The sequence below is a fragment of the Trachemys scripta genome, chromosome 13, assembly GCF_013100865.1.
Source record: "Trachemys scripta elegans isolate TJP31775 chromosome 13, CAS_Tse_1.0, whole genome shotgun sequence".
NCBI classification, from domain to species: Eukaryota; Metazoa; Chordata; order Testudines; family Emydidae; genus Trachemys; species Trachemys scripta.
This window is the reverse complement of record NC_048310.1, coordinates 20,539,837-20,559,637: the sequence shown is the minus strand read 5'-3', so window position 1 is coordinate 20,559,637 and position 19,801 is coordinate 20,539,837. Positions and strand designations below refer to the sequence as shown.

The 19,801-nt window shown below is 40.7% G+C and overlaps 1 protein-coding gene and 1 long non-coding RNA gene across 8 annotated transcripts in view; one reads left to right on the top strand and one right to left on the bottom strand.

Moving 5' to 3' along the window:
- Nucleotides 1–3,991, bottom strand: part of LOC117886472 — a 58,415-nt gene extending 54,424 nt beyond the window's left edge. For 4 of the 6 annotated variants that reach the window (XR_004647984.1, XR_004647980.1, XR_004647981.1 and 1 more), the window contains exon 1: nt 2,955–3,991. This is a non-coding gene — a long non-coding RNA (uncharacterized LOC117886472). The remainder of the gene's footprint in view (nt 1–2,954) is intronic. The other 2 variants (XR_004647982.1, XR_004647983.1) reach the window with 2 other exon arrangements.
- A 54-nt stretch (nt 3,992–4,045) lies between these two features.
- CHST8 (carbohydrate sulfotransferase 8) overlaps nt 4,046–19,801 on the top strand; it is a 273,333-nt gene continuing 257,577 nt past the window's right edge. For both annotated transcript variants that reach the window (XM_034788316.1, XM_034788314.1), the window contains exon 1: nt 4,046–4,180. The gene's annotated coding sequence lies outside the window, so the exon portion shown is untranslated. The remainder of the gene's footprint in view (nt 4,181–19,801) is intronic.

Below are 19,801 nucleotides of genomic sequence, written 5' to 3'. Positions count from 1 at the left end.
TTATTTGACTTATAGATGAACCAGTTAATAATTGCTACTAGTTTCAATGAAAACAGGATTAAAAATAGGATTCTAGGTGACAATTTGTGATATGAAACAGCCAAGAATCCTCAACCCATTATCACACATTATGGTATGTATACTAATATTATTTTATACTACTGTATTTATATATACAGAGTGAGCAAGAGCACACATTATAATGTATAATCAAATTCTGAAGCATACAAAAGATCACTGAAAAAGTAAACACTCAATAAATATTGCAATCATTTCAAAATGTTTCTTCCTCACACTAACAAAGACTGTGCTCATTTTATAGAAAGAGCTGGATAAAACTTTGTTGTTGTTGTTGTTGTTATAGCTGCCTATCAACCATTTTTTCCCTTGCTAAGTAAAACAGTCTAACCAGTTTTGATTATTTTTGCTATTTCTTTTGTTCTGTCATCTCAGAAAAGATGTTTTGTGTTCTTGTGCTGCTTCCACTAGCTTTGCAGTAGCAATTAACCAAAAACACTGGTCCCAGAGCCAGGCACATGTCTGCTAACAGCATTAAGCATTCAGGTGAAAAAACAGGGAAGAAAACTAAGGGGTTCCATGTTGCCTTGTGCTTCATTACAGACATGGGGGGGAAATAATTTTTTCCAACTGGAATAATAAGCCCCACAAAATCAGTGGTGAAAGATATTTTATTTTCAACCTTCTAAGAACATATTGCAAACAATGGAGATTAAACTGAATTCCTCACTAAGAAAAAGTAGTTGACAGCCCTTGTAAATGTAACCAACAATAGGGCACAGAGTTGATGTCAATCAGTAGCTAGCAGTAGGATTGTTTTTTAGCCTTTGTTCTCACTGAAATCTTCTATTTAAAAGGTTTTCAGATTAAATACAAGTAAATGACCCAAGGCCAAAACCTGCTTATCTTACTCACAGGGGTACTCCTTGATTTCAATGGGACAGCTTGCATGAATGAAGTAAACAGGATTTAATCTTCCAGAGTATCATACTCTCTAAGGTCATCCACAATAGTAACAGACATCAAAGAATGCTTTATATGTTGTATATAATCCATATGCTTTCTCCAGTTAGATTTATTATTCCTGCTAAGGGGGATATGATAGAGGTATATAAAATCATGAGTAATGTAGAGAAAGTAAATAAGGAAAAGTTATTTACTTGTTCCCATAATACAAGAACTAGGGGTCACCAAATGAAATTAATGGGCAGCAGGTTTAAAACAAATAAAAGGAAGTTCTTCTTCACACAGCACACAGTCAACTTGTGGAACTCCTTGCCTGAGGAGGTTGTGAAGGCTAGGACTATAACAGCATTTAAAAGAGAAATGGATACATTCATGGAGGTTAAGTCCATTAATGGATATTAGCCAGGATGGGTAAGGAAGGGTGTCCCTAGCCTCTGTTTGTTAGAGGGTGGAGATGGATGGCAGGAGAGAGATCACTTGATCATTGCCTGTTGCGTTCACTCCCTCTGGGGCACCTGGCATTGGCCACTGTTGGTAGACAGAATACTGGGCTAGATGGACCTTTGGTCTGACCCAGTATGGCCATTCTTATGTTCTTATGTTATGTTGCTGTTAAAATCTGTGCCTCCTGCTGCACAAGGAATGTGGTGGGATAGCTGAGGTAAAACACTGAATTGATAGATTTCTCAGATCTCACGAGAAATGTATTTGTTGTTGGTTTTCTTAACACCATATAAACTCTGCCGCACTAGAAAACTTGAATATATGTGCTTTATTTATCTAATGTAATTGGTCTACATGACACCTGATACTACAATCCTTAATCAGCCAAATCTCCCATTTTGTGTTGAGAGCATTGCCTGAAAAAGATGGCAGAATTGGAACCTTACTCAATATTTTAATAAATAACACCTGTTTAATGCAAATAATTGATTGCCAGGAAACAGATCTGGTGCAATGTATTTCAGTAATTCTAACCAATGGATAAATAGCATACCTAGTTCTTTTATTAGACATACCTGGAACTAATTAGAAGTTTATTCCTAGCTAACAGGTGTGAATTGGTCTTGGTATACATTTTTCATTGTGTAGCACTTTAATAAAGATGCTACATGAGACAGAGAGTTCAATGTAGCTTTAAGAAAATGTTTATTTTGTACCGTGCTTATTTCTTAAAGCAATTCAGGAAACATCATCTACAATATCCCACTATAATGTATTCCTTTGAGCATCTGATACTCAAGAAGAGCAGTTCGTTGGCATTTTTGTTTCCTCTGGGATTAATGTGTAAATTAAGAAAGACACAATATATTTATATAAGTGGCATTAACGGAACTCTCTACAGTCCTTATTTTCCAGATGTTTCTTTAACAAACCTTCTTTTCCTTTGCTCATTTATCATGCCTGAAGGGCCTATTTGCAAAAGTTCCAATGGTCACAATCATGTCCTCTTGGGATATTGCCACTCTCTCCACATCTCTGGAGCTGTACATGCCACTCTGCTGCAAGGCCAACCTGATATAAAGGTTTGCCCTTGGTTTCCTCCATTCTACATGCTGAGGAGAGGGCCAGGAGAGCAGGATGCCATCTAGCGGATGCCGTGCTCTGGGGGTATTATTTAGCCTGACTGTTCCTGATTATGATTTCATCCAGGCGGCCACACTTTATTAGGCCAAGCAACTGGAACATATGCCACAGAGCATTCCTCTGTAGTATTTCCTCATGGAATTTCTGATTGTTTATTCTGCAGTGCAATTGTGCAGGAAAAAGCTGTCATTTTCTAGGCTTGGAAAAGTAGCGTCTGCCAGTAGAGAGTGCAAGAGCGACCCTCTATGAATTATACACCTAACATTCTAGCTTCCAGACAAAGCTCCTTGGTGCACATGCACAGGTCATAACACATCTAGTTCTGTTGCACAGTTCAAGATCTACATCATTTCAGTTTCCTTCCAGTTACTTCTAGCACTTACCCCCTTTGGATTATTACTCACAATCAGAACCTTTTGGAGGGCAAACTTGGGCCATGCTTCTTCTTTACAGCCCAAGATTTAATTTCTGAAATAAAGTACAAACATATACGTTTATTTCTGGAATAAAGTACAAATATATATATAAAAAAGATTCTCCCCCCACCCCAAAAAGGAATTTTTCTCTCCTGAAGAGCTAAGGAATCTTGCAGCTGGTTGGGATTTCCTTTTTCTGCAACTTTTCCTTTAGGATTTGAAATGTCTTAGTCAAATATTCAAAATGATCAGGGTTATTATGCAGTTTAGTGGCAAACAATATGTGTAGATATATTTTTAAACAAACTCCCCTGTTTTGATCAAAATTAATTTCCCCTGCAGACAATGCATAATTCAGCAGCTTTGTGGTGGTGGTGGTGGTGGGGGGGAGGATGCATGTAAAACTTTAAAGGGAAATACCACCCGTGGAAATGTGAAGGCATTGAAATGTCTCCACATGTACTTTCATCCTTCGGAAATTGAGAGTGATTAGATACTTAGAAAAAAATAAATAACCGTGCCTCCACATTAATTTCCCTGCCTGAAACAAACCAGCACCTGCTTCCCCTTACCCCAGGGAGCTCTGACTTTACTTCATTAGATTTGCATTAATAAGCGCGAGCAAGCCCCCTTGCTCAGACAAATCGCAGAGCACCGAGCCCAGTGGAGCCGCCGTGACATCCTCTCCCCCCACCGCCCCCGCCTCTGGCCAAGAGGCAAGTGACAAAGAAGGGGTCTGTTTCCCAGCTCCCGGGGCTGGGGACGCCGGCTCCGAGCGGTGGCAGAGCAGGGCAAGGGGCTGGCAGGCTGCCTCCCGTGTTGCCATGGCGGAGGAGGAGGCGGAGGAGAGGCGAGGGGAAGGGGAACCGGCTCTCAGCTCAGCCCTTCAGAGCCCGCGCTGCCCAGCCTTGCCGGGAGGCAGGAGCATCACTTCCCTGGGAGCCTCCCCGGCCAGTGCAGGGAGCCCGGCGCGGCGGCAGGAGGCGGCGGCGGGGAGCGGGGGGAGGCAGCCGCCTGCGAGCTCCGGGCTGATTGTCCCACTTTTCTCCTCCCAGCCTAGCTCCCTGCGTCCTGCCGGCCGGCGGGGAGGCGCCGAAGTGCCCGGAGGGAGCCCAGCGTGCCGGCGCGGACCCCCCGGCGGGAGGATGCGCTGAGCCGCCCCAGAGGAGGGGGCGCTGCTCCCGCTCGGCCAGGTCAGTGCGCGCAGGTCCGCCCCCAGCGCGGCCCCGGGGAGGGGTCACGGGCGGGTGGGCGCGGAGCAGCCTCCGGGGTCCCGGCGCGCCAGCCGCTCGGGGGCGGGGGCCGCCCTGCCACGCCCCGACTTCGGGAAAGTCCCGCTCGCGAGCGGCGCGGGGAAACTTTCCCGGGACTTCGGGGCAGCGCGGCTGGGGCGGCTCCGGCGGAGCCCGCGGCGGACAGGACGCCCACGGGCGCGGCCCCGGCCCCTGGCGCTGGCCTGGGCCCGAGGGACTCGCTGCGGGCGGGGCGGGGGCAATTGGGAAATAATCAAACAAACAAACTTGGGACCGGCTCGGGGCAGCCGTTTTAAGCGCCCCCCTCTCCCTAGTGGGGAGAGCGGCTTTGAAAAGCAGGGGACTCGGGCTGGCACCTGCTTCCTAAACTACCAGGCTGTTTTTTTTAAAAAAAGTCTTGTCTGCTGCGGGGTCTAGGCGCCAACTCCTGCTCTGTGTGCTCAGGACCCCATCCTGAAGTTACTGGGAGTTTTGATTGAGTAACTGCAAACGTTGGCCTCAAATTTCCCCCTTCCCCGACCCCCCACTCCAGTGGCAATGGTTCATTGATTAGTCCATCGGGTGACCCAGCGGTTTGGCACTGTTTGATTTCTGTTCTCACTGCAGTTGTATTTTAGCAATGCAGCTTCTTGCATATGTGCATCAATTTTTACCACCACCACCCCCCCCAGGGAGAACAGTGTAAGGATTTTTAGCAGGCAAATGTAGTTCACATTGCTCTGCCGCTGAGAGACTTGTGGGCTTGAGTATCCCTAAATCCTCATTGACATGACAGACCATAACAACTCTGAATGAGCTGCTACAGTCTAGCCAGTCAAAAAATTACCCTGGGACAATTCCTGAATACACACTGATGGGATAATCCACAATTCCACTAATTCCTCTGTCTTTGCAGGATAGTGTGCATTTCAAAAGATGCTCATAAGTCCTTATACTATACACCAGAACTTTAAGGGGTTAATACATGCTTTAAATTAAGTTTCAAATAAATGAACGGCTCTTTCACAAGATATATTTTTCTTCTTTAAACATATTTTGATACAAAATCCCTTGATTATACGTTGGTAAAAAATAATCACAATAGGTTGCAATTCTATTCCTACTTCTAACTCACCCTCTGTATTCAGGGCTCAAACTATAAATGCATACTAAAGGGAGCTAACTCACTGTCTAATTTTCTCATTTTGTAGGTAAAATTACATTCATTTAATCAGAAATTATTTTCTTCTAGATCATAATCTATATTAGTCTTGATTTTTGTCTAACTCAGATTAGACCACTCAGACTGTACAGTACTGTACCATGCCACTTGAGCCATTTAAAACTTGGCTAAACAAAGCAGTGGAAAATGCAGTATAGTGGACAATGTTGCATTGGCAGGTGAAGGAGCTAAATGTCTATCAGCCATTTTCCATCTCTAATGTCTAGGATTCTTTGATATCTGTAGTGACATAACTAGGTGTAAAAAAGCAAGGTTGTAGCCTCAAGTCCAATTTTTTGGCTTCTGAGGGTTTAGGAAGCCCCATGAAGTCAGTTTAATGTAGCTTTCTTCCTGTAACTAGTTATCTTCAGATGGAAATGTGTACAGTTTAACCTTAATCTGTTTATAAAAAGAGATGCACGTTATTTCTGTCAGAAGGGTACCATGATGTATTTTGTTTCAAGATTTAAATGTTACAGTTTTAAAGAACTCCGGCTACATTGCCAGTTAGGAAGTTGAATAGTAAACACTAATGGTCTCATATAAGGAATTCTCACAAATTAGAAATGTAGTCTAATTTGTTTATTAATTATTCTCATTATTGGATAAATACAGCCATCCCTAGTTTATCCTGAAAAGATTTCATTTTGTCAGATGACTGGCATCTCATAAATTCCTTTCATGTTCATGGGATTTGCTTTTTTCCAGGAGTAGGTCACAGAAGCTCTCAGTGTTGGGGATAACAGTTAAGCTCCTCTTTGGAATTCATGAGCTTCCAAATTAAACTTTTTGCTGACACCTGCTACCTAGCCCAGTTGAACACAAAGACAGCAGTCACCAGGGTTATTGGAGTTCTGCTACTGAGCAAAGTAAATATACAAAAAAATAGATATTCACTACTCAGGCTAGATTACACCACCATATGGAGCAGCACTGTGAAAATGTAGCTTCTGGAGACCTAATCCAAGTTTACTTCTAATGAAGCAAACTTTCAACAGCAATTACATATAACAATCCAACCCATAGTGTAGACCGCTACAGAGATTGGTAATCAATAACAACTCAGTCTACCTGGCAGAATCAAATGTAGAAAAAAATAAGTGAAAGTGAACTGGACCCCTCCCACCCACTCTTGATACATCCTTGTTTATAAGGTGTGAAGGATATTCTCTGAGCACTAGTTTCAAGCACCGAAAGAATTTAGAAAGTGTCATAACAGAAGGTCAAGACTTAATTATTTGTATGGAGACATCAATAAGCATGTGTTGCTGATTTATTTATATATCACCAGAGCTGTAAAATAAAACAGTGAGTTCTGATTTTCTTTTGCTACTTACTGAAAAGGGACATGAAAGGTGCAAGTCGCAACTGATTGATCTCTGGAATCTGTGAAAGTTTTATATGGGCTACATATGATTGAAGATTTTGATTTTGTAACCAAAATGTCTGTTGGGAAATGTCATGCATATTTGCTGCATTTGTAATTATTTACAGATTATGGAATATCAGGAGAATTTGGCTTTTTAACATTTATTCAAATCTTTGTTTATGTAAGCTAAGAACTACTTTTTGCGTTACACTATTTGAAAAGTGTGTCTATTGGGCGTGTTTGAGTATCTTCCAAAATCATGTTTAAAAAACTAAAATTGAATTTTCCTGCTTGAAAAATGTCTATGTACTCAATGCACTGCTCCTGGCTCACAATTAATGCCAAAAATCAATTGGCTAATATGCTTTTTATGTTTCTGCTGATCAGAGAGGATGGGACTGTAAAAGCTTTTATTGCTATCTGGTGATTAGTACATAGTAGTGGTAAGTAAATAGCTTGTAATAAGATGGCTTCAATACTTCAGAGTTTAATGCATTGTATATAGTAAGGGGCAGAGGTTGCCTTACAATGGCATAAGGACCCACTCCTACTCCCACAGACGTCCAAAGGAATTTTACCAGTTACTTCAGTGGGAGCAGGATTGGGTTAGATGACTGGAAGGAAAGTAGTACTGAAGATCCACTTTAGATAATCCTGAATAGTCTCTTTCTGGTTTATGATGGTGGGTTAAATTACAGCAAGAAACTTGGAGTTGCCCACTCCCCTGTCAGTAGAAATGCTCCTGATCTTGTCTGTTTAGTTGATTTCCTCATTTAAATTCCTCATGTTCTGTTTGAAGTAGAGTCTGAAATTAGCAAGAAAACAGAACACCATAGGAGCAGAGAGGTGAGAAGGAAAGTTAAAGTAAAAATGGGTAGAGAGAGAGAGAGGGAGATGCTCAAACTATGTTAAATTTAACTCCCCTCCTAATATCATGAGATCCTCTACATCATTAAAATCATTGGATTTACCCTGTAAGGGTACTGTGCTAAGGGGCAAGAGTGTTAAGGCCAAATTCTAGGCCCAGTAACATCAATAGCTGAATTCCACTTTGGCAGGTGCTGCCAATAAACTCTATTATACTCCATTACAATATTCTTACTGATCTTAAAAATAAGACCATTTATCATTGTTTTTTTGGTGACAGAAATACTGAAATAATGGTTTACTAGATTTGTTGGAGGCTGTGAATTACACAGGGTGGATGAACAATATGGATAAGCGTATGGATGAACGAGACATATCATCAATGAGCAATTAACATATTAAGAAGCTGTAAACATCTGTGGCACTTTAACCAAACCACTGAACATATTGGAATTTAGGGCCCAATCCCAAGCAGGAGTTCCTCTTGTGGAGTGCCCACAGGATATTGTTTATAATATATGAAAAACAAAAGATTAATACTACTGCTTATATATGAGATCAATACTGCCAGAATATTTAGTGTATATATAGGGTATACACTATGTATTATGATTATTTTGTATTTAGTTTTACCACCAGTTTAAAATATAATCAGTAGAGGGTACATACATTGTGAAATATTCTTTTCTATTTTTCACACCATTGTGGCAAGTGCTGGGAGAAATATATTAAGATGGTAAATGCAAAGTAATTAGGCTTGGAAGGATTAGATATTTATCAGTAAATGTTGGTAAACATTGATTTCACCATACACACAAAGATGAAAAATAATTCCATTACTAACAGGCAAAATTTACAGATAGGCAAAGTAAGAAAAATGTTGTTGATTATTTATTAGAGTTTGATTTAAGAACATCTACTTGGTATATTTTGACATGTGACCTTTTGACAACTTGTGTTTTAATGGTTTAAAGCTTTAACTTTTTGATTCTCAAATCTACTATCATTAAAAAATTGTCTGACTCCCCCATTGCCTGACCCTCCATAATTTCCCACAACTGTGAACCTTTAAATTGATAAAAATTGGGGGGAAAATGCTTAAAAACATTGCTATTATCTGTCAATTATAAAAAAAAATAAAAAATATATTCTGCCCAGCCTCAATATGTGACCAAATTTGCTTTAACTGAAGCTAACATCAAAGCTTCCACTGACTTTCACTGGAGCAGGAGTCAGCCCAATGCAGGGCCGGCTCTAGGTTTTTTGCCGCCCCAAGCAAAAAAAAATTTTGGCTGCCCCCCACACACCCCTGCCTCCCTAGCTCTGGGCTCCCCCCCACCAGTGCTGACTCCGCCTGCTCCCCACTTGCCTCCAGCCGGTCTGGCGCTGGCAGGGTTGGAGTAAGCAGCGGGGCTCCCAGGCCACGCCTCAGCCCAGGGCCCTTCCAGCCAGGGCTCCTGCCTCCAGGACCAGCTGGATCCAGGAGGGCAGAGCTGGGGGACTGCCACAGCAGGGGACTGAGGAGCTGGGGCAGGGTAGCCCCAGAGAGAGCGGAGCCCCGGAGAGCGGGACGCAGGCCCCACATGGCAGCGCCCCGGGCACCGGTCCCCACTATGGCTCCGCTGCTGCTCCTGGCCGCCCTGCCGCAGTCCCTAGGCGGCTCGGGCCGCTTCGCCCAGCCCCGGCTGCGGCGCTGGGGAGCGGCCGCCCTGCAGCACCTGCAGGCAGCTCCCCCCGCCCGTGGCCCCCAGCCCGAGTGTCCCACGCTTGGAGCCCGCTCAACCCAGCCACCAGGTGCGGGCGCTGCTCCCCGACACAAACCACAGCGGTCCCAGGGCCCCCTGCGCTGCTGCTGGCAGGGCTGGCTCTAGGCTTTTGCCACCCTAAGCAAAAAAAAAAAAAAAAAAAAAAAAAATGGCTGGAATGCTGCCCCTGAAAATGTGCTGCCCCAAGCATGTGCTTGGTTTGCTGGTGCCTAGAGCCGGCCCTGGCCCAATGTCTACGCTGAGCTAAAGTAAAAGAGCAAAAGCTAAAAGCACCGTGTCTTCAAATCCAGCCAAAGCCGGCTTGCAAGTCATTTTTCATTAGTCACAAAAGATAAGTGACTATGGAATCACACCTTTTAAGTGAACATTGAGGACAGAAGAGAAATAAAGTTTAACTGTAAGAAACAAACCACAGATTTTTCTAATCAACATAATGATGTTTAACTAGGGCACAATTCAAACCACAAAGGAAGGTGACGGATTTCACAAATTAGTCATGGCAAAAATGGTGAATTTCACAGCTCCAAGTGAATTCATGTTAAAGGATGAAACAGCACAAAGTGATTAACAGAGTTCTAACTGATAGAAATCAGAAACATGTGAACCTACATCATCAGACAGGAGCTGATATTTCTCTTTGAATTCACGTGAGCCAAAGAAACAACATTGTTTCTACCTACTTTTTTCCTTAATCCTCACAGGGCCTTTGGTGAGGTTATTCACAAGTGCATTCCTTGAGCATGCAGCACTCACACAGACATCACTGGAAGTTTTGAGAGAAGGTAGAAAAATAGGTAGTCTGATTTTCAACCAAAACTCATTTTTCAGGAACAAACAAGGAGGCTGGGCCTCATTGCAACTGCAAAGATACGTATTAGTACCATTGAAACCCAGATCCACGGCTTCAGCTGAGGAGAATGTAGCACAACAAGGAAGGGGGTGCAAAGTGTCATTAATGGCACCTTTCCACTTCCTCCATCATGGGCTGATTGTACATCAATCTGGTCCCCAGCATAAATCCACCAAAGCTCAAAGGAGAATAAGATAGCTGGGAGGGGATGGTCTCAGAGATGCCTCACTGACACTGTTCCACCCCTTACCCTGGGGTGAGCCTTCTGCGGCTAGCTATATTGGTTTTAGAGCCACTTTGTATTGGCGGGAGAGCTCCCAAAGCTGCTCAAATAATCCATCCCATAATTATAAGCAATCATTAAAACAGCCCGTTCAGATACGTTTCCCCTCAAAACACATGCAATTTCCACTGCTTGAGGGGAGAGGGCTCTAGTTCATGAACCTCTGTATCCTGTGTTCATACATGAATGCCACTGGCAGGGCACTTGGGTAGCTGTTCTAGCTCATTTTAGGCAAAAGGTTCAGTAATCTGGTGAAGCTACATTATTCATCACTTGTATTTCTATCTAGATTTCTATCTAAAACTATGCAGAAAAATGTCAGCATTTTGTCTTATTTATTTTACTTCAGATTGCACAGCTCCGGTCCATAGCTCTGGGTGCTGTCAAGAATGAAAAATCATAATTAAAAATCAATATAGCAAAATACAACCAACCAAGTTCACTGAAACCAACCAGGAACGTAAAACCTGGAATAATCCCTCCTCTTCCCAGATTAACCTCATTCAGACACCACCCACTTACACCAACCTCAACCTACCCCTGATAGAAAGCCCAAGAGAAATGTTGACTTTACAGCCAGGAGGATTACAAAAGCCAGTCTCTGGCAGGCCACACCAGAACAGGAGCAAGTTCCATAGCCATGAACCCTTCACAGAGCATGCTCTGCTGTCAGCCTTCTTGTATTAATTGAGGGAGTTTGAGCTTTATTGCCTTTGTTAATCACAGCTGTATTAGTATCACACAGGAAGACGAGCAATCTCTTAGGCAGCCAGAATCAAAACCATTTACAACTTTATGGGTCAAAGCCAGTTCCTTACATTCCACCTGGAAACTATTATGCACCAGAGTAGGCTACCAAGCACCAGCATTCCAGCATGTTCAGTATGTGCTCTCTACACAAAGCCCTGCTGAATGAGTATCTGTGCAGGGACCTGTTCACTTGGAAGGTCTGATTCTGTGAACTCAGAGAGAGAGAGAGGCTTTAAAACTGTACATACAGAGAACAAACAAAACAAAATTGATTATTATTGAATGAGGATGGGGAAAAACAACAACGTTTGAAAAGAATTAGCATTTCAAAAGCAAAGATTGGAAAGGGCTGCAGTCTCATGATAGACAATTTGAAAAGTTTATCAGACTTCAAAAACCAGCCCAAGCCCTTTTCTCCAGAATTGATTTGAAAAGTTGGCAGACTTAAGAAACCTTTCAGAAACATTTTGCAGATCAATGCTAATTTGATGCATAGGAGCTCAGCATTGTGCCAATTTACTGTCAAACTGATATTAACTAGGCACTTTTCTTAGAATGTTTATAGCCAAATGTCTATTAAATATGCAAACTCGACAATTACACCACATCCCTTAAAATACCTCATTTGAAATGTTTTTCAAAACCTCCAGAAATGGCCTTTCACTCTTAATCACAAAGAACCCGGGCTTACTATAAGGTCCAAATCCTTGTTCTGGGAGAAAGGGATAGAGGATGCTCTTGTGATTAAGACACAAGGCTGTTAACCAGGAGACATGCTTTCAGCTTCCAGTGCTGCCAAAAGACCTCTGTGATCTTGGTAAAGTCTCTTAGGGCTCAATTTTCCAATTCTTGTTCACACAACAACCAACCTCATGGAAGTAAGTTAATTTAAGTAAATGAGACTACTTGAGATAGTAATAATGATTCATATGAGTAGGGGTTGCAGGATCAGGTACTTAAACTTTCTGAGCACAATTTTCAAACTTGGATGCCTATGGTTAGACACCAAATCTACATTTAAGTACCTAAATAAAAATACCCGTTTTTCAGCTCTCATTAACTTCAGTGTGAGCTGCAGATGGACCAGATCCATCAAATCAGGCTACTTTTGATCCTGCTGATACTTACACGTGAGTATCTTTACATATGTTAGTAGTTTCATTTTGTTCAGTGTGATTGTTCATGCACATAAAGTTACCCACATATGAGTTTGCAGGATCAGGGTCATAGTTAGGTGCCTAACGTTAGTCATCCAAATTTGAGCCAATGTGTCTCAGTTTTGGTATCTGTAAAATGGCAATAATATTATCCACTTAACTTGGTTAAACTAAATTCAGTAATTTTTTTTTACTATGTTTAGATCTTCTGATGGAAGACATATACAAATGCAAATCACCATCTTTTACTATAGTATTTAATCATAGTTTTTCACACAACCAGCCTTAGACCTACCATGCAGTATGTGAACTGCATTAGTAAAATAATAATTTTAGAAACTCAAAATATACCAGTAAAAGAAAGTTAAACCAATGCATAAAATGGAGCAGTCCATGAAGTCAAAGTGCACTTGCATTTATTTCATTTGGCAAGAAAATAAAGAGCTTTGATCTCTGAAACTTTGGATAACTTATTTCTCAGGAGTCCCAAAATTCATTTAGGAAACAATAATAATCCATAAAACAATGGACAAAATTGCAAAGTAGAGTCCAGGCCAATAAAACATATGAGCCTCTAGACACATAAAGGTTAGGACACCATGAATCTGATCTTTGTGTTGCAGTTTAGAGTGCAATTATTTCTTTCATTTAGCCCCACACACAAAAACACCACCATACAACAAAACTTTAAATTGTTAGGTAGTGAAAATGTATTTACGATTTTTCAAATTAGTTTGATTGACGATTCCATTCCAGATTGCTGTGATTGAAACCTACTTACTTCAGCAGGTTATCAAGTGACCACAAGTATATTTAGATTACTCCACATAAAGCATTTATGTCTGTCACTCCAGACTGCAGGTGCTCATCCCATCCAACACAGGTTTCAACATCCAACAGAACTAGGCACAAGTTCATTCCTGTGCCATGGGAACATTCTTTTCCAGATGTGTCAAAAAGCAATACTTAAATCAAACTTGTAGGAAAAAATCTCCTACAACAGCAGCTGATCTGCAACCCCAACCATTTAATTGTCTTTGTTAACAACAGTGATTCTGATATACCCCACCACAGAATTAAAATTGTCTGATAATATTAGTTTCCATATTCATGAAATGCATGTGGACAGTATTTTAGATGATCAGTTATAATTTACTAGAAAAGCGGGCCACACCTACTTATTAGTTACAGATGTAAGATCAATCTGATTCAACTATTGTCCAATAAACTATTAATCTGTCGTCTTCCTACCCTCCCCAAATCCACTTGCATTTATTCAGTTGCTTTCCCTCACCTTTTTTTCTTGCCAAAATGGAAGGACGGCAGCTGTCTCAGCACTTGATGCCAATGCTGTTCTTTTGCAGGCAGGGGGTAAGGACCTGCTTTCGAGCTGACTCTTTTCCCCACAGAGTCTGACAATATTTTCTCATGTCTTTAAATATGGGTCTGTGAGTTAATGGAACAGTCTGTCAGGTCTGCCTGCAGGCAGAGCTTTTACATATAAGCCAAAAAAAAGTAACATGGATTGGTGTGAGTTGTTTTAGTTATTTATTTGGTTAAGAAATAATTAAGAAAAGGGCAGGCATCCTTAAGTATAATGTAATTTTCCTATCCATTAAAGTAACCATTATTTTCCCCATAAAAAGACATTAACATTTCACAAGTTTTTATTTTATATTTTGTCTTTATTGTTATTATTTACATTGTGATTGCTCTTATGGGCCCCAATCAGGGATCAGAGTCCCATTGTACTAGGCTCTGTACGCCCACACAAAATTACAGCCCTTGCCTCAAAGAGCTTACATTCCAATTAAGTCCTATTGTATGGAAGTACAGCATCTAGAACAATCCTTACTGTGGGCTCTATGCACTATTGTCATACAAATAAAACATAATAATCACATTATTCACACTGTTTTAATTATCTTAGTAATAATAACCTGTGCAGCACTTTTTACTTAGAAATACACGTGTCAAGTTGTTGTTCAACCTTTGGTTTATGTTGGGAGAAATCTGAGCTTAGGCTAATGTCAAGAGTTTATTTGAAGTCTCTGTTATAATATCAGCATGTTGCTAGCACAGAGATTCGTCTGGTTTTCATAAATATTTTATGGGGCTATATCATCCTCATCATCATTTTGGGCTGGTTGACAAGGCTGTCCTCTCCCCCTACGTGTGATTGCAATCCGTTTCAGAGTTGTCTTGGAAAGTCAATTGATGATATTTCAATCAAAATGTTCTTATAACAAATTCCATTCAAATGCTGTCTGAAATGGAGTTAAGGTTTCATCCTGCTGCTTAGAGAATGATATGCTAAATGTAGCTTCCCATGGGCTTGGCTGCAGTCCAATGCTTTGTAATTTATAGTTCTCCTTCCTGATTCTGGATCTGACCTTGGAACCTTAACTCTGGGTAGATTTCTTAAGTTCAAGCACTGGGCTTATTCTTTGTATAACTGCCATCATGGAATCCTCTCCCAATTCTCTGGCTTGCAAATAATAATAAAAGGATATTTCCCAATAAACAAACCAAATCAGATTAATACAGCTGTTACCATATGGGCAGGTGGGTAGCAGGTTGCTAGACGATGATTCATTTTCTCTGACTTTTTCACTAAAGCAACTGTTAGCCAGTAAATAACATTGCTGCTAAATGACCAAAAACAATTAGTTAATTTCAAAAGATAGAATGCATTTATAAAGAGATTTAAATTTTACTAGTTAAAGGCATTTTCTGCAGAGATATCTACAAAACAGCTATCATTGCAGATCTCCAATCAGCTGCTCTTACTGATGTGCTTATGCTGAGAAATCACTTGAAAGAAAAAATATGTAATTTTAAAAAATAGTTAAATTATAATGTAACATTGTTATTATTATAGTTATTATTTTATAATGTATACAAGATGCTTTACCAAAAAATGAAAGAGTGAGTCCATGCCAGAGGAGCTTACAACCAAGACAACAACATATGACATATCTGAACAGAAAAATCATGTATCTGAAAGAAGTTATTTCCCATTGAAGATTACATTCGTTATAAGTGCTAAAAGATACGTATTTAAAATAATTATGATTACATCAGTTAAATAGCTATTCTGAAATATGATGATTTGAGCTGTTGAATATAACTGTAGATTGTTTTAACAGTTACTGAATGCAAGTAACAACTTCTATAAAGGTGGAGTAGATCCATGGTGCTTTTCTGTTCTTTTAATTCATTCCAGATTTTCAAGAATATAAATTCTGGAAGTATTTATCTTGATTCCTCCAGACTGAGGATATTTTAAAGCAAACTAGGCAGAAAAGAGTGATGCATTTTTAAAAAAACAACTTTCATGCTTTGTTTCTTGGCCAAGGGAATTATCAGTGATTTCCACACCAGACATTACAAAGATCAGTTTTAAGACCACAAAAAGTCAACACGTGCCATTTCTTCAGCCTTTAAAAAAATAGAGCAGGTTTTTCAAAATACTCAGTATTATCTAACCCTGTGTCCACTGAACTCTGTAAGAGTTTTACTAGTGATTCAGTTGGAGCGCTTTTGAAAATCCTAGCTGCATTGTCTACTGTGAGGATATTAGAGCTTTGCTATGTTAACAAGATCTTTATCAACAAATTAGATGCTTAAAATCGGATTGTGCAAGTGTTCATTTAAGTACCGCTCAAAGGGTGCTCAGCACCTCTCAAGATGAGACATAGTAGGCCCAAATCAGCATCGCTCCACTGGGCATTTTTCATGTTATTACTAACTTTTTTATTTGATCATCAACCTAACTTGTCTAAGGGCAATAAAAATTAATGTCATGGTTTAGACACACAAGGATGGTACTTTAATGAATTTTCCTTAATAATTTTAAAGATACAGTGGAATCACATTTAAAATCTCAGGTATTTCCCATTTTAAAACATACCGTAAAGAAACAAACTGGTTGAATTCATAAAATGATATGATGTGGCAATGGGAAAACCTAGTAGGCCATCTAGACCGCAATTCACTACTGAGATGTGCAGGCAAAGTCCCTGCATATCCCTAGAGGCAGTTGGAAGCATACTACTTCCATGCATGTCTCCTGACAAAAGCTGGAGTAATTGTTATTACACAGCTGTGCTCCTCTCATGCAGCTCCAATAGATCTGAAAGCACTCTAGTGCATGCGGGCACAAGAACATATGGGCTGGAAGGGAAGGGTGGGCATGTTCTGCCTTCTAGGCCAGTGAGCTAGGTTTCAGACCTCAAAAGTTGTTCAGCGGGCTAACAAGTCACTCCAGTTTTAGGGCAGGAATAATGCATCTCTTTGCAGAAACCCTTTTCAGGGACAGGCCAGTAAAGGAGTGTCAATGAGAAACCAGTCACAGGTCTCTTCTTCCCATGAGTGCTAGGGGCACTGCCCAAAGTGAAATAGGAAAAAAAGCACTGCTCTAATGCCATCAGTCAGATAGCTGGAGTGCATATCACCCTTGGGCCAGATGTGCAGCCATTCTACTGACTGCTGTTCCTGGGTAGTGGTGAAGGGTATGTCTGTGTGCTATACACTAGGCATTTGCTTTAGCACTTGCTCTGTAATTGTGCTATAAACCATCTGATTATTGGCTGCCCTTTACGCAAGAGTTTGGCTAGATGCCAATGAGAGAGGCATCTTTGATTGGTTACCTGAGTGTCATTGTGCATAGTGAGTTGGATACTTCCATGTGTAGCAATGCTTGCCTAGTTCCTCCCTCAGTAGCAACTGAATACTGCCTCTTGGGTACCTTGTGGAATATGAAATTATTATCTGCATAACCCACAGGCAATGTTTTATGAGTTCACTAGCTCACCTATCTGAGAGTCAATCTAGCTGTGCCATAGATCTGGCTGAACAGATTCCACTTCATTTCTAAGGACTGCATAGAGCTATCAAGAACAATTTGTAAAATGAAGACTCTGGATCTGAGTTTGAAAGATACTACTCACTTTCTCCAAGTAGGAAGCTTTCTCCAAACTACATTTCTGTCTCGGAATGGTCCCTATTCCTTGAATTAGAATATATAGGAGGAGTTGGCTTCTAAAGTGTTATAAGAAAAGTAGGTTCCTTTAACTTCTTCAGTATTTGAACATTTTCTTTATATACTCATGTAAATGCCCATTTGTTCACTGGTAGTGATTTTGAGATTGATTCCTACAATCCTCTGCATCAGCTATTCTCTTGGCTCAACTAATGTGTAGTAACAACCATTCCCATACTAGCTCCTCTGATTCTCCTGACATCTCTTTCAAATGAATAGGAAAGCAAATCAGCGTGAAGAGGGACAAGTTAGTATTTATCCGCTTTTGGAGACTAATTGATGGATAAGGAACATAAAAGAGAGGTATACAAGAAAGGAGCTGGTCTGGTTCTGAAAAGTGGATCTGCTTCCTAATTCCAGTTAATAACATCCGTGTGACACCTTTTGGATCATAGACTGTAAGGCCAGAAAAGGTTGCTTGATTAATCCAACCTGGGCCTTTTGTATTTTACTATACCACTCACTGCGTCTTTCTCAGGGATATCATATCTAGTTGGTTGTATAAGAGTGGCATGTATGGTGCATTAACCAATTCCTCTGACAGCCTATTAAACTACTCTGTTGCTCTTTTTTTGTTCAGAACTTTGTTCTAATATCTAGCAAAACTTTTTCTTTCTTAGCTTCAGGCCATTGCTCCCTGTCTTACAATTTTCTGAGACTGTGAATAATTCCCTTCCTTCATTTCTATTGTTACCTTGAAGGTATTTATAGACTGTGACCATGTTACCTCTTCTCTTTTGCCAAACTCTATGAATTTAGCTTCCTCAGCCTCTTCGTATGTACCTTGTCCTCTAATACATCCATCACTATTGCCCTCCTTTGTTTTTTATTTTCTTCTTCTGACCTATGGGGACTAGAAATACATACAGTATTTCCAAGTGTGTTTGCACCAGGACTCTGTATGGCAAAATTACTTTTCTAGATGTATATGCAGTTCCCCCTGTTATCTGCATTTTCTTATCATAAGACACTATTTCTGTTTGTGACTGGTTACTTTGTGACACCTCTTTCTTCTCTCAACTAAACATTGCAAATGAAAATATATTAGGGTGTGCTCCACTTTGTTTCCAAGGTACAAATAGAAGGAAGTGAGGCTAGACCATGGAACTGGAAACAAAGACTCTTGAGTTCTATTTTCAGCTCACTTGTCTGCCCTAGAGTAGGGCTCCTTTCATATCTCAGCTTCCCCTTCCGGAGAAGGAGGAGGAGGAATCAGCATCAGTCCTGCTACCCTATTCCTGGGTGTTCCCTTGCACCAAGAATACAGGCAAGGGACTTGCATAATACCACTTGCACTTGGGAATATGTAACTAGCACCCCTGTTGACACCTCTGTTTAATATGCATTGGTGAAGTTCTATTATTATTATTATTAGAGTGATGGGAAAATGGAATTTCCATCCCAGGGGAAATTCCAATATTTGTTTTCGTCAGAATTCGAGATGAAAAGTTAAGTTATTTAAACTTTTTCTGTGGAACACAAAGTGGTGAAAAATTTCAGTTTGGGAATGTTGAAATGTTCCACTTTGACATGGTTGACAAAACATTACGACTTTCCCAAATGGGCACATTTTGTCTTGGACTCTCTCCCTTTACCTGAACCACCATGGCACCTCAAGGGAGTTGTAGTTCCTGTCATCCTTCTGCCAGGCCAGACTCCATCTCCTATGCCGCACTGTGGAGTCCCTGTGGCTGAGCTGCGGCAGTGCTTCATGAGACTTCCTGTCCGGTCTTGATTTTTTTTCCAGAATCTACAACTCCCATGAGGCATCACGGAAGCATAGCCAAGTCTGGGATATAATACAGTTCATCATAGTAGCAAGGAGCACGGCCTGTAGGGAAGATGGAGGCAGGAGAGACATGGACCTACAATTCCCATGAAGTGCCATGATGGCTCAGGAGAGGAGAGAGATTCTGAGACTAAATCTGTTAATTTGGGTCAGATCAATATTTCTAACCAAAAAAACAATGCTTCAATTAGATTTTCCCAATTTTACCAAAAATAGATTATTTTTTTCCTGTGGACAATGTTGATTTTCATGAAAATCCCATTTCTGACAGGAAGTTTTTTTTTTTTTAAATCTTCGGACCAGCTCTAACGATAAACTGATCCTAGGTACTTTGGTACAGAACTGTTATTTTTTTAATTCTGGAAAATAGAAAAATGAACCCTACAACTCCATATACTCTTCTGAGATATTAACCAGAGTCACACTGCAATAAAACTCTCCTTTGTCATGACCCCTGCAAAAAAAACTGACAATTGTCAGGCCAC